The sequence below is a fragment of the Hippopotamus amphibius genome, chromosome 5, assembly GCF_030028045.1.
Source record: "Hippopotamus amphibius kiboko isolate mHipAmp2 chromosome 5, mHipAmp2.hap2, whole genome shotgun sequence".
NCBI lineage: Eukaryota > Metazoa > Chordata > Mammalia > Artiodactyla > Hippopotamidae > Hippopotamus > Hippopotamus amphibius.
Genome location: NC_080190.1, coordinates 27,217,669 through 27,233,029, shown reverse-complemented (window position 1 = coordinate 27,233,029; position 15,361 = coordinate 27,217,669). Strand labels below are relative to the sequence as shown.

The following is a 15,361-nucleotide window of genomic DNA, read 5'->3' as shown; positions in this document are numbered from 1 at the left end:
AGTTATAACAGGTTTCTATTTTTAGAGTCAAAACTTCAGAGTGTCAATTATATGCCCAAGGCTATACAATTTCACATTTTTTTCATGTCAATCTAAGTATCTTTAATCTACTATCTATAGGTTTCTTTCTTTCCTGAAAGCTCTTAGTTCCACATAGGATTATCTGATCAAATCTACTGCAAAAGTCAATAATCCAAGGCTAAAAATATGGCATTTACTGGTTTCAGATTTGTGAAAGATTCCAATGTTACATTTTGGTCTTATTTACAGCATGATACTATGCTGAAATTCTTACAAATATATCTTAAAATTTTTACAATTTTCATACAGAATGTTTGAGCTGTTTCAACCTCTACACCTTCAGCATGGTCAGATAACTCAAAATTTTCACAATGTAGTACATAACAAAAGCCATTCAGTCTTTATGAATTTACAGAGTAGTTTAGACAAACACAATGGCAGAAAAAGAATGTGTAACACAAATGCTAACTGAACAGCATATTAAAGGTAGACAAAGCAGAAAAAACAAACATCATCTATAAGCCTAAATATATATATTAAAAAAAAACCATACAACTTTTAGAAGAAAATAGACATGAAAAGCCCTATGACATCAAGGTAGCAAAGGCTTTCTTAGATAAAAGCAACACAACTATAAAGGAAAAGATAGACAAATTTGACTATGGTAAAATTTAAAGCTTGTTCCTGCCAAAAACATTTAGTCTGAGTTTAAACACCCAAGGAAATGACCAAACAAATCCAAATTGAAGGATATTCTATTCAACAACTGACCTCGACTCTTCAAATATATCAATATTATGAAAGCAAAAATCTGCAGACCTGTTGCAGATTAAGTGTAACTAAAGGGACATGGCAACTGAATGCAACTTATGATCCTGGACCAGGGTTGGGGCTGGAGAATAACTACAAAGGCCATTACTGTAACAACTGAAAAAATTTTAATATGCACTGTATATTAGATAATAACATTGCATTCATATTAAATGTGATAATTATACTGTAGTTTTATAGGACATCCTTGTTTTTAGGATATTCAAGTATCTTTTGAGAGATGAAGAAGTGTCATGACATCTGTAACTTACTTTTCAATGGTTTAGGAAAAAAATGTATATATGAAAGAAAAAATGTGGCAAAATGTTAACAATTGGTGAATCCAGGTGAAAGGTATAAGTGTATTCACTGTACTATCACTGTACTTTTCTGTAGGACTGAAATTTTTCAAATAAAAAGTTGGAATAAAAATGTAAAACTTGAGATTTCTCTGGAAGCACAGTGGGTAAGAATCCACCTGCCAATGCAGGGGACACAGTTTCGAGCCCTGGTCCGGGAAGATCCCCCATGCCTCCGAGCAGCTAAGCCTGTGCACCACAACTACTGAGCCCTCGAGCCACAACTACTGAAGCCTGCACACCCAGAGCCCATGCTCAGCAACAAGACAAGCTACCATAATGAGAAGCCTGCACACAAGAATGAAGAGTAGCCCCCACTCGCCACAACTAGAGAGACACTGTGCACAGCAACAAAGACCTAATGCAGCCAAATTAATTAATTAAAAAATGTAAAACTTATGCACAACAAAAAGTAAAGAGCAACCACTGAAAAGATATTTGCAACATCATAACTGAGAGGATTAGTATAAAAGAGAGCTGCAAACTAATGATGGGAAAGTAAATAAGCCAACAGAAAAACAAATGAAGGATACAGACAGCAACTTACAGAAAAGAAAACCTTAGAATAAATGGATGTAATGGAATAAATCCTTACAATAAATGGAAAAGCAAATTAAAATGAAATTTAATTTGATTTTATAATTTAAGAGTCTGACAATATCAGTGTTTGTAAGGACATGGTAAAATAGGAACTCCCACAACCTGCTGATGGGTATTTTGTATTTAGTATTTAGGAAAATAATTCGGCTTTATCCAATAAAGGTGAGGATCCTCATACCCTACAACCTAAGAATTCCCTAGGCTTAGAATTCTGTCTCACACGTGTAAACAAGATGACACATTCAAGCATGTTTATCACAGCATTGTTAACAATAGCAAAAAAGGCAGAAACCCGTAAATATTCATAAACAAACTGGCTTATTCATATAATGCATTATTACAGAGCAATTAAAATGAATGAACTAAAGATATATCTATCAACATGAATATGTAGCAAAAACAATGTTAAACAACATCACTAATTACTAGGGCAATGCAAATTAAAACCGCAAAGAGATATTAACTCTGATTTGACAGAATGGCTATTAGCAAAAAAACAGGAAATATGGGACTTCCCTGGTGGTGCAGTGGCTAAGAATCTGCCTACCAATGGATACGGGTTTGATCTCTGTTGTGGGAAGATCCCACATGCTGTGGAGCAACTAACCCCATGTGCCACAACTACTGAGCCTGCGTCCTAGAGACCGTGAGCCACAACTATTGAGCCCACGTGCTACAATTACTGAAGCCTGCACACTTAAAGCCCATGCTCTGCAACAAGAAAAGCCACCGCAATGAGAAGCCCGTGCACTGCAACGAAGAGTAGCCCCCACTCACAGCAGCTTGAGAAAGCCCACACACAGCAACAAAGACCCAACAAAGCCAATTTTAAATTAATTAATTAAAAAACAAACAAACAAGAAATAACAAGTGCTGGTGAGGATGTGGAGGGAAGGGAACCCTCATACACTGTTGGTGGGAACATAAATTGGTGCAGCCCCTGTGTAAGATAGTATGGACATTCCTCAAAAAATTAAGAATAGAACTACCATGTGATCCAGCTAATCCACTTCTGGATAGTTATCCAAAGAATATGAAAACACTAATCTGAAAAAAGACACATGCACCCCTATGTTCATCCCGACATTATTCACAATAGCCAAGACTGGAAACAACCTAGTGCCCACCAATGGATGAAAAGATGTGGGGTATATACACATACACACACAATGGAATACTACTCAGCCATAAAAAGATGAAATCTTGTCATTTGCAACAACACTGAAGGACCTTAAGGATATCAAGCTAAGTGAAATAAGTCAGATGGAGAAACAAATACCATATGACTTCACGCATGCGGAATATAAAAAAACTAATAAACAATAAATAAATGAACAAACCAAACCAAACAAAAACATAGAACAGAGTAGTAGTGACTGGAGCAGAGGGCAAAATGGGTAAAGGGGATCAACTGTATGGTGATGGATGGACACTACATTTTTGGTGGTGCGCAAAGGGCATACAGTAGTGGAAATAAGATGCCACACTTGTGAAACTTATATAATGTTATAAATCAATGTTACATCAATAAAATAAATTTTAAAAAAGAATAGCCCCAATATGGGGATAGACTTGGAAACACAGGCTGGGGAAGAAGTTAAACACTGCCCCCTCCCCCTCATATCTTCATGAGCTTCTTTCATCAATGCTTTACCATAAAATCATCATACCTTCAAAAAAAAATAAAAACAATGTTGAATAAAAAAACAAGTTGCAGAATCATGTGCATAATACATTAAAAAAGAGTATATGCACTTTTATGGATATATACATATTACTAAAAGTATACAAATATAATGGGAATGACAATTACTGAATTCATGACAGGAGAAGACAGGGGAATAGGATCAGCAATGATTCACACAGGCCTCAACTGTATCTGTAATTTTATCCCTTTGAAAAATATAATAATTGAATAATTGAAATAATTGAAAAGAGAGACTACACAATTAGAAAATGGAAAAAAACCCATAAAATAAATATGATGGTCTATAATTAAGATGATCATTACATTATTTCCTGTTTTTTAAAATAGTTCATGTTTTTAAATAAATCTAAATTAAAACACGAAAGAAACCACATTAAACTGAATCAAGGAGCATTAAAAAACATATACTCTGGGCTTCCTAGGTGGCGCAGTGGTTAAGAATCCGCCTGCCAATGCAGGGGACACGGGTTCGATCCCTGCTCCAGGAAGATCCCACATGCCACAGAGCAACTAAGCCCGTGTGCCACAACTATTGAGCCTGCGCTTTAGAGCCTGTGAGCCACAACTATTGAGCCCATGTACTGCAACTACTGAAGCCCACGCGCCTAGAGCCTGTGCTCCACAACAAGAGAAGCCACGGCAATGAGGAGCCCACCCATCACAACGAAGAGGAGCCCCCACTCACCACAACTAAAAGAAAGCCCGCGCACAGCAAAAAAGACCCAACACAGCCAATAAAATAAATAAATTAATTAATTTTAAAACAAAAACAAAAAAAAACATATACTCCACTGGACATTTGAAAAGGAAACTTGCTAATACAGTGGTCACTCAGTATCTGTGGGGGGTTGGTTCCAGGACACACACCCCATCACAGATACCAAAATCCGCAGATGCTCAAGCTCTTTATATAAAATGGTGCACTACAGTCACCCTCTGTTTTTTTTTCCAGTTCTGCATCCAGATATGACAGGCCTATTGTACCCAAATACAATAGGGTACAATATATGTATATTTTACATGTCTATAAATATATATATATACCTATATATTTTTAGCCATTAAACTTCAGGCACCAGATTTCAGTCTTCTCTTTCCAAAGCCTGACAAAGCAGGCTTTTTCATCTCACACTTTTGATAATGCTTCCCAACCAAAAGAAATACAGAAAAGGTAGGAACAAAAGCTCAACACTCTCCAAGTCAATTTAATCCTTCTGAGTCTGTATTCGACCTAAAAGGGAGACCAGACCATTCTGCTGCTCTGCTGGTAATTTTGCTATTTGCAGGGGGGGTGGGGATGCTGCTAAAGCTGTTTTCCACAAAAAGGAAAAGAGAAAACAGCCACTGAAAACACAACCATAAAACACAAATTTCAAATAGTAAAAAGTCACATAAGATTTACTGTGTCAAATGACAAGGACCAGGACTTCCCTGGTGGCGTACTGGTTAAGAATCTGCCTGCCAACGCAGGGGACACAGGTTCGATCCCTGGTCTGGGAAGATCCCACATGCTGTGGAACAATTAAGCCTGAGCACCACAGCTACTGAGCCTGTGCTCTACAGCCCACGAGTCACAACTACTGAGCCTGCGTGCCACAACTACTGAAAGCCTGAATGCTTAGAGCCTGTGCTCCACAACAAGAGAAGCCTCCACAATAAGAAGCCTGTGCATAGCAAGAAACAGTAGCTCTGCGCTCACTGCAACTAAAGAGAGCCTGCAACTAGAGAAAGCCCATGTGCAGCAAGACCCAATGCAGCCAATAAATAAATAAATAAATAAATAAATATTTTAAAAAAAAAAAAAGACAAGGACCTTAGCACTCCATAACAATTTGCTATTAATTTCCTTAAAGCAAATGACTTTTTCATGTCTGAACTTAAAAAACAAAACAAACTGCAGCTACTCATAAATAAGGGTTGCCTTACTCCATTAATTCTGCTCTATCTGCAAGAAACCCATGTAGCATATCTTGTAAACAGTTTACTAGAATTTCTCTCTCCAGTTTTATCTATCAAACCCAGTTTTAGTGAGAACAATCTATTCAGTAAACTCTCGATATATCCACATTTGCATCCTCTCCCTACTCTCAAGTGTCACCTTCTCTATGATATTTTCCCTGACCCCACCAACCTACAGTAATCTCTCCACTTTAAACCAAAAAAACAGTATTAATAGCTAACATTTATAGAGAATTTAATATGTGCCAGTATTGCTTCAATAGAATTATCCCATTCAACACACACAACTCTGAAATTTGCTCTATTTTTCCCTTTTTCATGGTGAGGGAAACTGAGTGAGGCTCTCTAAGGTTCAGTTCTCCAAGGCTGCATGGATGGTAAGTGGCAAGCCAGGTCTCAAACCCAGACTCCAAAACCCAGGCCCTTAAACGTATGTGATGCCGTCTCCTGGCTCATGTGCCTTCGTATTGACTGCCTTTACTGCTCACATGTCATTTAACATATGCCTTGTGATATTTAACATTTTGTGTTCCTAGATGTTGTTTAAGCTGCTCAAAATATTACATTCATTCAACAAAAATTTACTGAGGGCCTGTATGCCAAGCATTATTGACTACTAGGCATAAAAGCATGTTACAGAGCCTCCACAAATGAAAAGTAGATGAATTCTCTAGATACACAGACATCTCAGAAATGTGGGGAAGTGCAAAATTTTAAATGTGTACAGCAATTATAACTACATAAAAAGTATATTTAGATAAGAACTGGAAAAGATATGGTATTTATTTATCATAAATAATATGATAAAGTTGGTTGGGTTTTTTTTTTTTTACTATTGAATTTAAGCTTTTTGGTAAGAGAGGTAAGCAATAAAAAGATGTACTTAAAAAAAAGTTTTGTGTGCTTTCTTTCCATTAAACAGCAGAAACAGCCTAGAGACAGATGAACGGACATTCCTAACATTCCACTGTAATTTGGCTTTCTTTAAGAAGATACACCTGACATCACTAGTAAGGCTTTGCAGACACCCTATGTAAATATCTACATAAATCTTCCTACAATTATGAACTTTTGGAAACTTGTAGCTGATTGTAAATTTGCAAACAATGGAATAAAATCTTAGAACTGAAAGAACCCCTGCCGAATATCTCCTTCGGCCCTCTCATTTTACAGATTAGTTGATCTCTAAAGTCTGGGTTGATGAGAGTGATAAAGCAACCCATACCGAAATGCAGTGGCTGATACTGCAATAGAAATGCATTTCAAAAATAAAGTCTGTGTGCTCTAGCATCAACTCAGCATGTGGAGCTCTGCTTTTAATTACAGGCTGTGTCTTCTTGAACTTAACCTCTTCAGGCCTGGATGTCTTCATCTGGATAAATTCGGACCACTGTTTAAAAGTATCGAGGTAAAAATCTAAAAAGACGTCAATAACATTAAGTTTCCACGGTAAATGGCACTGTTTCACATTACAGTTTTCAGAGTTTGCATCCGCTGCCGTAAGAGGCAAAATGAACAGTATACAGTCATTATGAAACAAGTTCAATCAAGAAGAAGCTGTCCGCACCCCGACACGCACACGGGCGCACACACACAACCCTATAATGGTGACTAGTCACGGCAGAGCACAGCACTTACAATGCATCCTCAAAACAACGGCCCAAAGTCGACAGCGAGGGGACACACTACATCTGACACCCAACTCTACCTACTGTCTTTAAAAGCTAAGGCCTACCGGAGTCAAAGCCCCCACACGTCATGTTTACACCTAATGGTGTAGGCCTCGGATCTGCCTCTCACTCAGCTCTCCAGGGCTTCAGGGGTCCCCAGGAAAAGGATCGACTGCCACAGGACAGCTGGCCTCTGACTTGGGAACCATTGGGAAATAACCAGCACTTTTTTTTTTTTTTTTTTGGCGGCTTGCAATTCGATGTGAGCTTTCCAGGAAGCGCTGCAAACGACAAAACTGGCATGTGGGCTTTCAGCTGGCAATTTCTGGTGGTTCTTGCTACAACGCTGTCAGCCTTGCATCCTAACACAGCTGCCGGCGGGCTCCTCAGCGTTGACCCGGAACGCGCAAGGGGTGGGGAGGTCCATTAACAGGGCGGAAAGCCAGGCTTTGCGGACGGGAGGAAGCCAGGCGTCGGCCGGAAAATGCAAGCATAACGGAGCAGAGGGGTGTCCGGCCGAGGCGGGATGGGGGCTGCCATCAGCCGGAGGGAAAAGCGGGGCAAGGGGCCGGAAAGCGGCGAGTCGGAGGGCCGCGCTCCGAGAGGAAGGCGGGTCCCAGCGGGCCCGAGGCCGGGAAACAATGGCGCGAGCGTGACGCGGGGCCGGGGGCGTCTCCGCGGCGCGGAGGAAGGGGCTGCTCCGGAGAACGGGCGACCTGGGGCTGGGGGCGTGCGGAGCCGCGGGCGCGGAATCCACGGGCACGCAGGCGGGCGCTCGGACGGGATGCGCCCGAGGGGCGCAGCGGCCTGACAGGGCCCGGGCGGGCGCAGGCGGGGGACCCTGGCCCAGGTCGCGCGCTCTACCGCGCCCCCTCCCTCGCTCCCTCGCCCGCCCCCTCCCTCCCCTCCCGCCCGCCGGTCCCGCCGCACTCACCGGCCCCGCCGCACGGCAGCAATCCCAGCGCGCAACTGCCGCAGCCTCCCGGGCGCGCGCCCTCCCAGCCCCCACCGCCCCGGCCCCGCCCCCCGCTCGCGCCCGGCCAGGGATCAGCGCGCTGTTCCGTCCTCCAGCTCCGCCGCAGAACGCGGCAGCTGCGACGCTCCCTGGCCGCGCGGCGGGCGTGGAGCCGCGAGGCGTGCCTGCGTTCCCGTCCCTCGCGCGGGTCTGCGGATCTTCAAAACACAGAGCATCGCCCGCCGCTGACCTGTTGGGGTGACGCACGTTGACAACCCTTCCATGTCCTTTAGGTCTACATCCCAGGGCCTTCTGTAGGGCCCTGGACTACCTCACTTACACTCCAACGCTTTCCCTTAGAGGAGTGGGGGCATCCATTCTCCGAGCCACAGAATCTTCCACTCGAACGGACCTCAGAAACCCTCTGGTCCAGACTCTCATACCATGCTTGAATCCCAATGACGACTGAAAGTACCGGCTTTGGAGTTTGTCAGAAACGGTTGGAATCCCAGTTCCACAGCTCGCCAACTGTGTCACCTTGGGCCATATACGTGACTTCAGCATGCCCAGTTCCTTCATCTTTTTTTTTTTTTTTTTTAGTTTTTGGGGGGTACACCAAGTTTCCCTCATCTTTAATATAGGGGTGGATAACAACAGTACCTACCTCATGGGGTGGTGACAGGATGAAATAAAACAATAGAGGGAAAATCCTCGGCACAGTCCTGGAACATAGCACTCAAAAGATGTGGATTATTGTATCAGCTCCCACCCACCCACCACCAACTCGCGTCTGAAAGAAGACTCCTCAATGACAGAAAGCCACTATTTCCAGAGCAATGCATTCCTTAGTCTCTGCAGCTCTGACCAGCCAGAAGGTGTTTCTTAAGCGTCCACTGTCTGGACAAGCCCTATCCGTTGGAGCTTCAGAGAACAAACAGGTCTAGTCTCTCTCCCACCTTCTACGTTTCAGATACCTGAAAACTTCTGCCCAAGGTCTTCTCTTTTCCAGACCAGTATCTCCCATTCCTTCCATTGTTTCTCCTTTGTCCTAGTTTGGAGGATCTTCGTCTTCATTCTTCTCACAAACCTAGTCAGTTTGACTGTGGCTGCTTTAGAGTACGTTCCCCAAGACTGAACCAAATGTTTGTGGTACCATTAGTGCAAAGCAGGACTGTAGCTTCCTCCTTGTATTGCCTTGCATTCAAGCAATAAAGTTCTTGGCACCTGCACTATTGACTCATTGAGCTTACAGTCAGCTAAAACCTCCAAGACTTTTTAATAAGCGCCCTGCTGGCGCATTTCTACCCTCTCTTGTGTTTCTGAGCCAACTTCAGGTCGGCTGAGGACAGGCCTTGGGCCTCTCACCTACTAGATTTTTCAGGATGTGTGGGGAGAAGAAGTCAGAGTTGGAAGGTAGTCTGACACTACCTTTAAACCAAGTGCATGTGGAAAAAGGCCAGAGTTTGTGTCTAAGGACCATGGCACTAAACAAATAGCAAATACGCAATGTGATCTCAACTGAGCAAAAAACGTGCGTGCACACATACAAGACTAGAAAGAAATATGCGACTGAGTATGTTCATAGGGCTTTTCTCTCAGTCATAAGACTTGGGGTGGTTTCTTCTTTATACTTTTTCATAAATTTCCCAGATTTTCTACATTGTTTATATTACTTTTATAATCAAGAATTTTGTTTCCAAAAGAAAAAATAAGAAAAAAAGATGTTTAATCAGACACATGAAATAACTTAAAGAAAAAAATGGGAAACAAAGTTAAGAGATAACAGACTAGGAGAAAAAAGTTGTAATATGTAAGACAAAGGATTTGTATCTGGAACATATAAAGGACTCAACAAATCAATAAGAAAAAAAAATTCACTAGAAAAATGAGCAAATGTAAATAGGCAGTAAAGAAAAGAAAATATAAGTTGCCAATAGGATAAAAAAAGATTCCCAACCTCAGTAGTAACCAGAGAAATGGAAATTAAAACTGATATTGGCAACAATTTTCAAGCTTCATGATATCAAAAGAATGTAAATTGTCACAGCCTTTTAGAGGACAACTGGACATCTATTAAATCCATGTCTCAGCAATGCCACTTCTAGTTATCTACCATAACTCCATGTTATGGACGTATGTACAAGGATAATTACTATGATATTGCTAATAAAGAAAATTTGGAATCAGCCAAAATGCCCAGTAATAGGGGGATAGCTAAATAAAGTGCAGAATACTCATATAATGGAATAATGTAGAGAATTTTAAATGTGACCTTGATCTATATATGTTAATATAGATCTGTCTTAAAATCATATTGTTGAATGAAAACAGCAAGTTGCAGCATAAGATTGATTGATTTAATATTTTTTAAAAACTCCCCCCAAAATGCATAACTTTAGTCTAACCATGAAAAAATCATCAGACAAGCCCAAACTGAGGGATAGTCTACAAAATACCTGACCTGGACTCTTCAAAAGTGTTAAGGTCACGAAAGCCTAGAAAACACAGAGAATTATCACAGATTAAAGGAGACTAGGGAGACAACTAAACACATTGGGGATCCTGGATTGGATCCTGGAACAGAAAAGGGACATTAGTGGGAAAACTGGTGAGGTTCTAATAAAGTGTATAGTTTAATTACTTGTGTTGTACCCATGTTAACTTCTTAGTTTTGATCACTGAACCAGAGTTATGTTAGCTGTTAACATTAAGACAGGCTCAGTGAAAGGTACAGTGAAACTTTCTGTACTATCTTTGTAACTCTTCTGTAAATTTAAAATTATTTCAAAATAAAAAGTTAATATAAAACACACACAGGGACTTCCCTGGTGGCGCAGTGGTTACAATTCTGCCTGCCAATGCAGGGGACACAGATTTGAGCCCTGGTCCGGGAGATCCCACATGCTGCAGAGCAACTAAGCCCCAGCGCCACAACTACTGAGCCTGTGCTCTATAGCCTGCAAGCCACAACTACTGAGCCCAAGTGCCACAACTACTGAAGCCCGCGCGCCTATAGCCCACACTCCGCAACAAGAGAAGCCACCACAATGAGAAGCCCACACATCACAACAGAGTAGCCCCCGCTCTCCGCAACTAGAGAAAGTCTGTGTGCAGCAATGAAGACCCAGCGCAGCCAAAAATAAATAAATAAATAAATAAATAAAACAAAACACTGACATAGGGGGCCTGGGTTCAATCCCTGGTCAGGGAACTAGGCCCCACATACAGGCCGCAACTAAAAGTTCTCATGCCATAGCCAAGGAGCCCACTTGCTGCAACTAAGACCTGGTGCAACCAAATAAATAAATAAATACATAAAATATTTTTAAAAAACCAAACATAAATACCATTATTTGTTATCATCCCTGCTATAGACAATATTTGTATCCCCTCTAAATTCGTATGCTGAAACCTCATCCCCAACGTGATGGTATCTGAAGGTGGACCTTTGGGCAGAGCCCTCATAAATGGAATTAGTGCCCTTATAAGAGATCCCAGAGAGCTGCCTCCTCCCTTCTGCCCTGTGAGGACACAGCAAGAAGACAGCTGTCTCTGAACCAGGAAGTGGGCCCTCACCAAACACTGAATCTAATACCTTGCTTTTGGATTTCCCAGACTCTAGAACTGTGAGAAATAAATTTCTATTATTTATAGACCACCCAGTCTCTAGTATCCTGTTATAGCAGCCCAAACTAAGACAATTATACGCTAAGTTTGTAAAAGATTTTCAGAACAGATTGTAAGGCTACCTGCCAAACTCTTTTATCAGAGGTTATCTTTAAAGATAGGGGTAAAGGATCAAGATTGAGGGTAATGTTTAAAGGGGGTACCAGCTTTAGTTTCAAAGTTTTAGAAGATAAATGTACTCATGCATTGCTTTTTTAATCCAAAATTAATTTAAAAATGCAAAAGAAAGCAAAAGGACAAGATACTTGATCTCATGACTTTCAGGAGTAAGACAGGCCATGCCAACTACAAGACAACCTTCTAACAGAGGGCTGGGGAGCCTGAGGAAGCAATGAAGAGCCTTAAGTGGCTTGCTTGGTGTCTCTTGACATTGGCGGAAGGGCCCAGGCAGTATTTGGCAAGAAAGGCCATCCCACTGTGGCCGTGGATGGCTTCTCACCAAACTTCCTGCCCAAGCACCCATATGGCTGCCCTACCCCTCTGATTAACACAGTTTCCCTCCAGAATACCATAAACTCTGAGTCACCCAGAATGTGAGCTGCATTCACAGGTCACTCATCAGTTCTCTGCTTCTTGGCAGAATCCCTCAGAGAAATGCAAGCATTGCTCAACACCCTGGCCTATGGCCTAGGAACAGCCTGCCCCCAAATCTTTCTCCCAGGAAGTATTCAGTCGTAGATCCAATCAGCCACTTTGGAAGTCTCCTCTCTTTTTCATCGGCCTTTCTCTAGTAGCACAGGGTCAGCACTTACTGTGATAATGCCTGTACAGGCATTATTCAAGGAAGCAATCAGAAAACATTTAGTCCAGCTAGAAACATCTGTCCAGCTCGAGAGATAGGACATCCATGTAGGACTCAGGAGCACCTACATGTCTTCAAAAATATGCACTGAACTCCTTCCATGTGCCTAACACTGATAAAAAAGACATGAGTTTCTGCCCTCGTGTAGGTTTCTGACTGCCTGGAAAGATGGACTTTAAATAAACAAATAACTATTTTACTACAATTTGGTAAGTGCTATGCAGGAAAAGTAAAAGATGCAGGAAAAGTAAAAGGGGCTTGGCTTTCGGGTAGGGAGAGGGTCATGAAACATTTCTCCGAGGAAACATCTCAGCTGAGACCTAAAGGATGAATAGGACTTTTTAAAGTAAAAAAATGAGAGATGGGCTTTCTTGGAAGAGTAGGGAATTCCTGAAAAAGGGACCAGTGGGCACAAAGGCCCTGAAGTAAGGATGAGCCTTGTATATCTGCAGAATGATCAGCAGCCTAGAGAGAAAGGGAGAGAGTGGTAAAAAAAAAAAAAAAAAAGGCCTGTAAGGAGGCAGAACTAGACTTCACAGGGCACGGCAGACCATGTAAATAATCTGCAACCTTATCTTAAGTGCAATGGATAGTACCTGACAGCACAGAGCAGAGGAGTAGCAGAGATCACGTCTGCAGTTTAAATGAATGGAATGTAACCAGCCGATCAATTGCCTCATATACTCATGAAAATTAATTCATGTGAATCAAGCAAAAATGTCTTAAATGCCTGTTGGAAACTTCCACTGAGTGTTTACAACATGAAAGAGACAAGATCTGCAACCTTTATCACAATCATTCTATTTACCAAACATCTACCAGGTAGTAAATACTGGAAATCTACGGTGGTCCCCCAGCCACACTTTACCCCAGAGCTGCTGAACATCTGTTTAGGAAATGAGACACTTGTGTAGAACACGAAGGTAGGTCGTTATAAGCCCCATGCCAGATCAGTGGTCTTGAAGAACTTCACAGTTTCAGGATAGATGGATTCCTGAGGAGACAGAAGAGTCAGAATCAAATACATAGAGATACTACTTCATACATACTTTAAGGGAAAAAAAGGAGGTGGTAAGTGTTGGCAAGGATGTAGGGAAACTGGAACTCTTCTGCATTGCTGGTAGGAAAGTAAAATGGTGCAGCCTCTGTGGTGGTTCCTCAGAAAGCTAAACGTAGAATTACCACATGACCCAGCAATTCTACTTCTGGGTATATACCCAAAAGACCTGAGGATTCAAACAGACACTCACATGTGAATGTTCATAGTAGCATCATTCATAGTAGCCAAAAGGTGGAATTAGCCGAAATGTCCATCAACACATGAATGGTTAAACAAAGTATGATACAACCATACAATGGACTATTTATTACTCAGCCCTACAGATAAATGAAGTTCTGGTACCTGCCACAACATGGATAAACCTTGAGAACATCATGCCAAGTAAAATGAGCCAAACAAAAAAGACAAATATCATATGATACCACTTTTGTGAAATATCTAAAGTAGGCAAATTTATAGAGACAGAAAGTAGATGAGAGGTTACCAGGGACTGGGGCAGTGGGGAGGAACAGGAAGTTATTGCTTAATGGGCCCAGAATTTCAGTTTGTGATGATGAAAAAGAATGTTGAAAACAGGCAGTGGTGATGGTTGCACAACACTGTGAATGTGCTCATGCCACTGAATTGCACACTTAAAAATGGTTAAAATGGCAAATTTTGTTATATATATTTTACCATAGTAAAAAAAATTCAAGGGACAGATGGACTGGGAGTTTGAGGTTAGCGGATGCAAATTATTACACACAGAATGGATAAACAACAAGGTCCTACTACATAGCGCAGAGAACTATATTCACTATCCCAAGGTAAAGCCTAATATGCTAAACCATATTACACAGACTTTAAAATATTTTTTAAAAGTGGGAAAAAAAATTCAAAAAAACTTAAACAAAAATCAAATACATAAATAGGACCATTTCCTCCATGTTCACTGAGCTCCTTCCAAATTGCCACTTTTCAGTTGCTGGTCCCCATGTCCCTCCATAAAAGCTCTTTTTACATTTTGAATTCTATTCATCCTGTCAGCCTTAGTGCAAATGTAACTCAGAGAGGCCTTTCCCATCTCCCTACCCCAGCATTTTCTTTCATGTTGCCCATACCTTCCTTCCCCTTCCCATAACTGCAATTAAATAAATATTTGTGTGATTATGTATTTAATATCTGCCTTTTCATTAGGCTGCAAGCTCCAGAGGAGTAGGGACAGTCTTGTCCACTGTGTCTGTCTCATCCACTGAGAGAGGATACAGCACCTAGCCCAGGATCTGGCATATTGGGTATTCCATATATATTTTTTACATAAATTAATTAATAACTAAATGAATGTGTGGTAGGATTGTGAGTGGATTTTATTTTAATGCCTTTTACAATGCTGTGAGTTTGATTAAATTATTTAAAACCACCAAAAAAAGCACATCAGGGCTTACATCCCTGTGTTCTACCTTGTGAAGTTGCCAGCAGTCTCCTGGAGCAGGAACTCGAGTGAGACACTAGTACTGTTTCCAGGTAGATCTGCTACATCACCAAGCGTTCCAATCTCGGTCTCTAAGTGTTAAATTGTTGTGCTTATGATGGAACATTGTGGGACACTGCATCTTCCCTGTGGGACCAGACTTGCCAGCCCCCTATAGAGCATTTCACATGTTCAGGTTAAGCAACATCTATATTAGGACCAAAGAATAACGCATACTAATGTCAGAATGAAAAAGAGCATTTACTCATTTGATTACATT

At 41.4% G+C, this 15,361-nt stretch overlaps 1 protein-coding gene across 3 annotated transcripts in view; it reads right to left on the bottom strand.

The window, feature by feature from the left end:
• NT5C2 (5'-nucleotidase, cytosolic II) overlaps window positions 1–15,361 on the bottom strand; it is a 144,776-nt gene that overhangs the window by 87,568 nt on the left and 41,847 nt on the right. For 2 of the 3 annotated variants that reach the window (XM_057734463.1, XM_057734464.1), the window contains exon 2: window positions 13,440–13,565. The gene's annotated coding sequence lies outside the window, so the exon portion shown is untranslated. Of the gene's footprint in view, window positions 1–8,061; window positions 8,098–13,439; window positions 13,566–15,361 lie in introns of those variants that run through there. The other variant, XM_057734465.1, reaches the window with a different exon arrangement.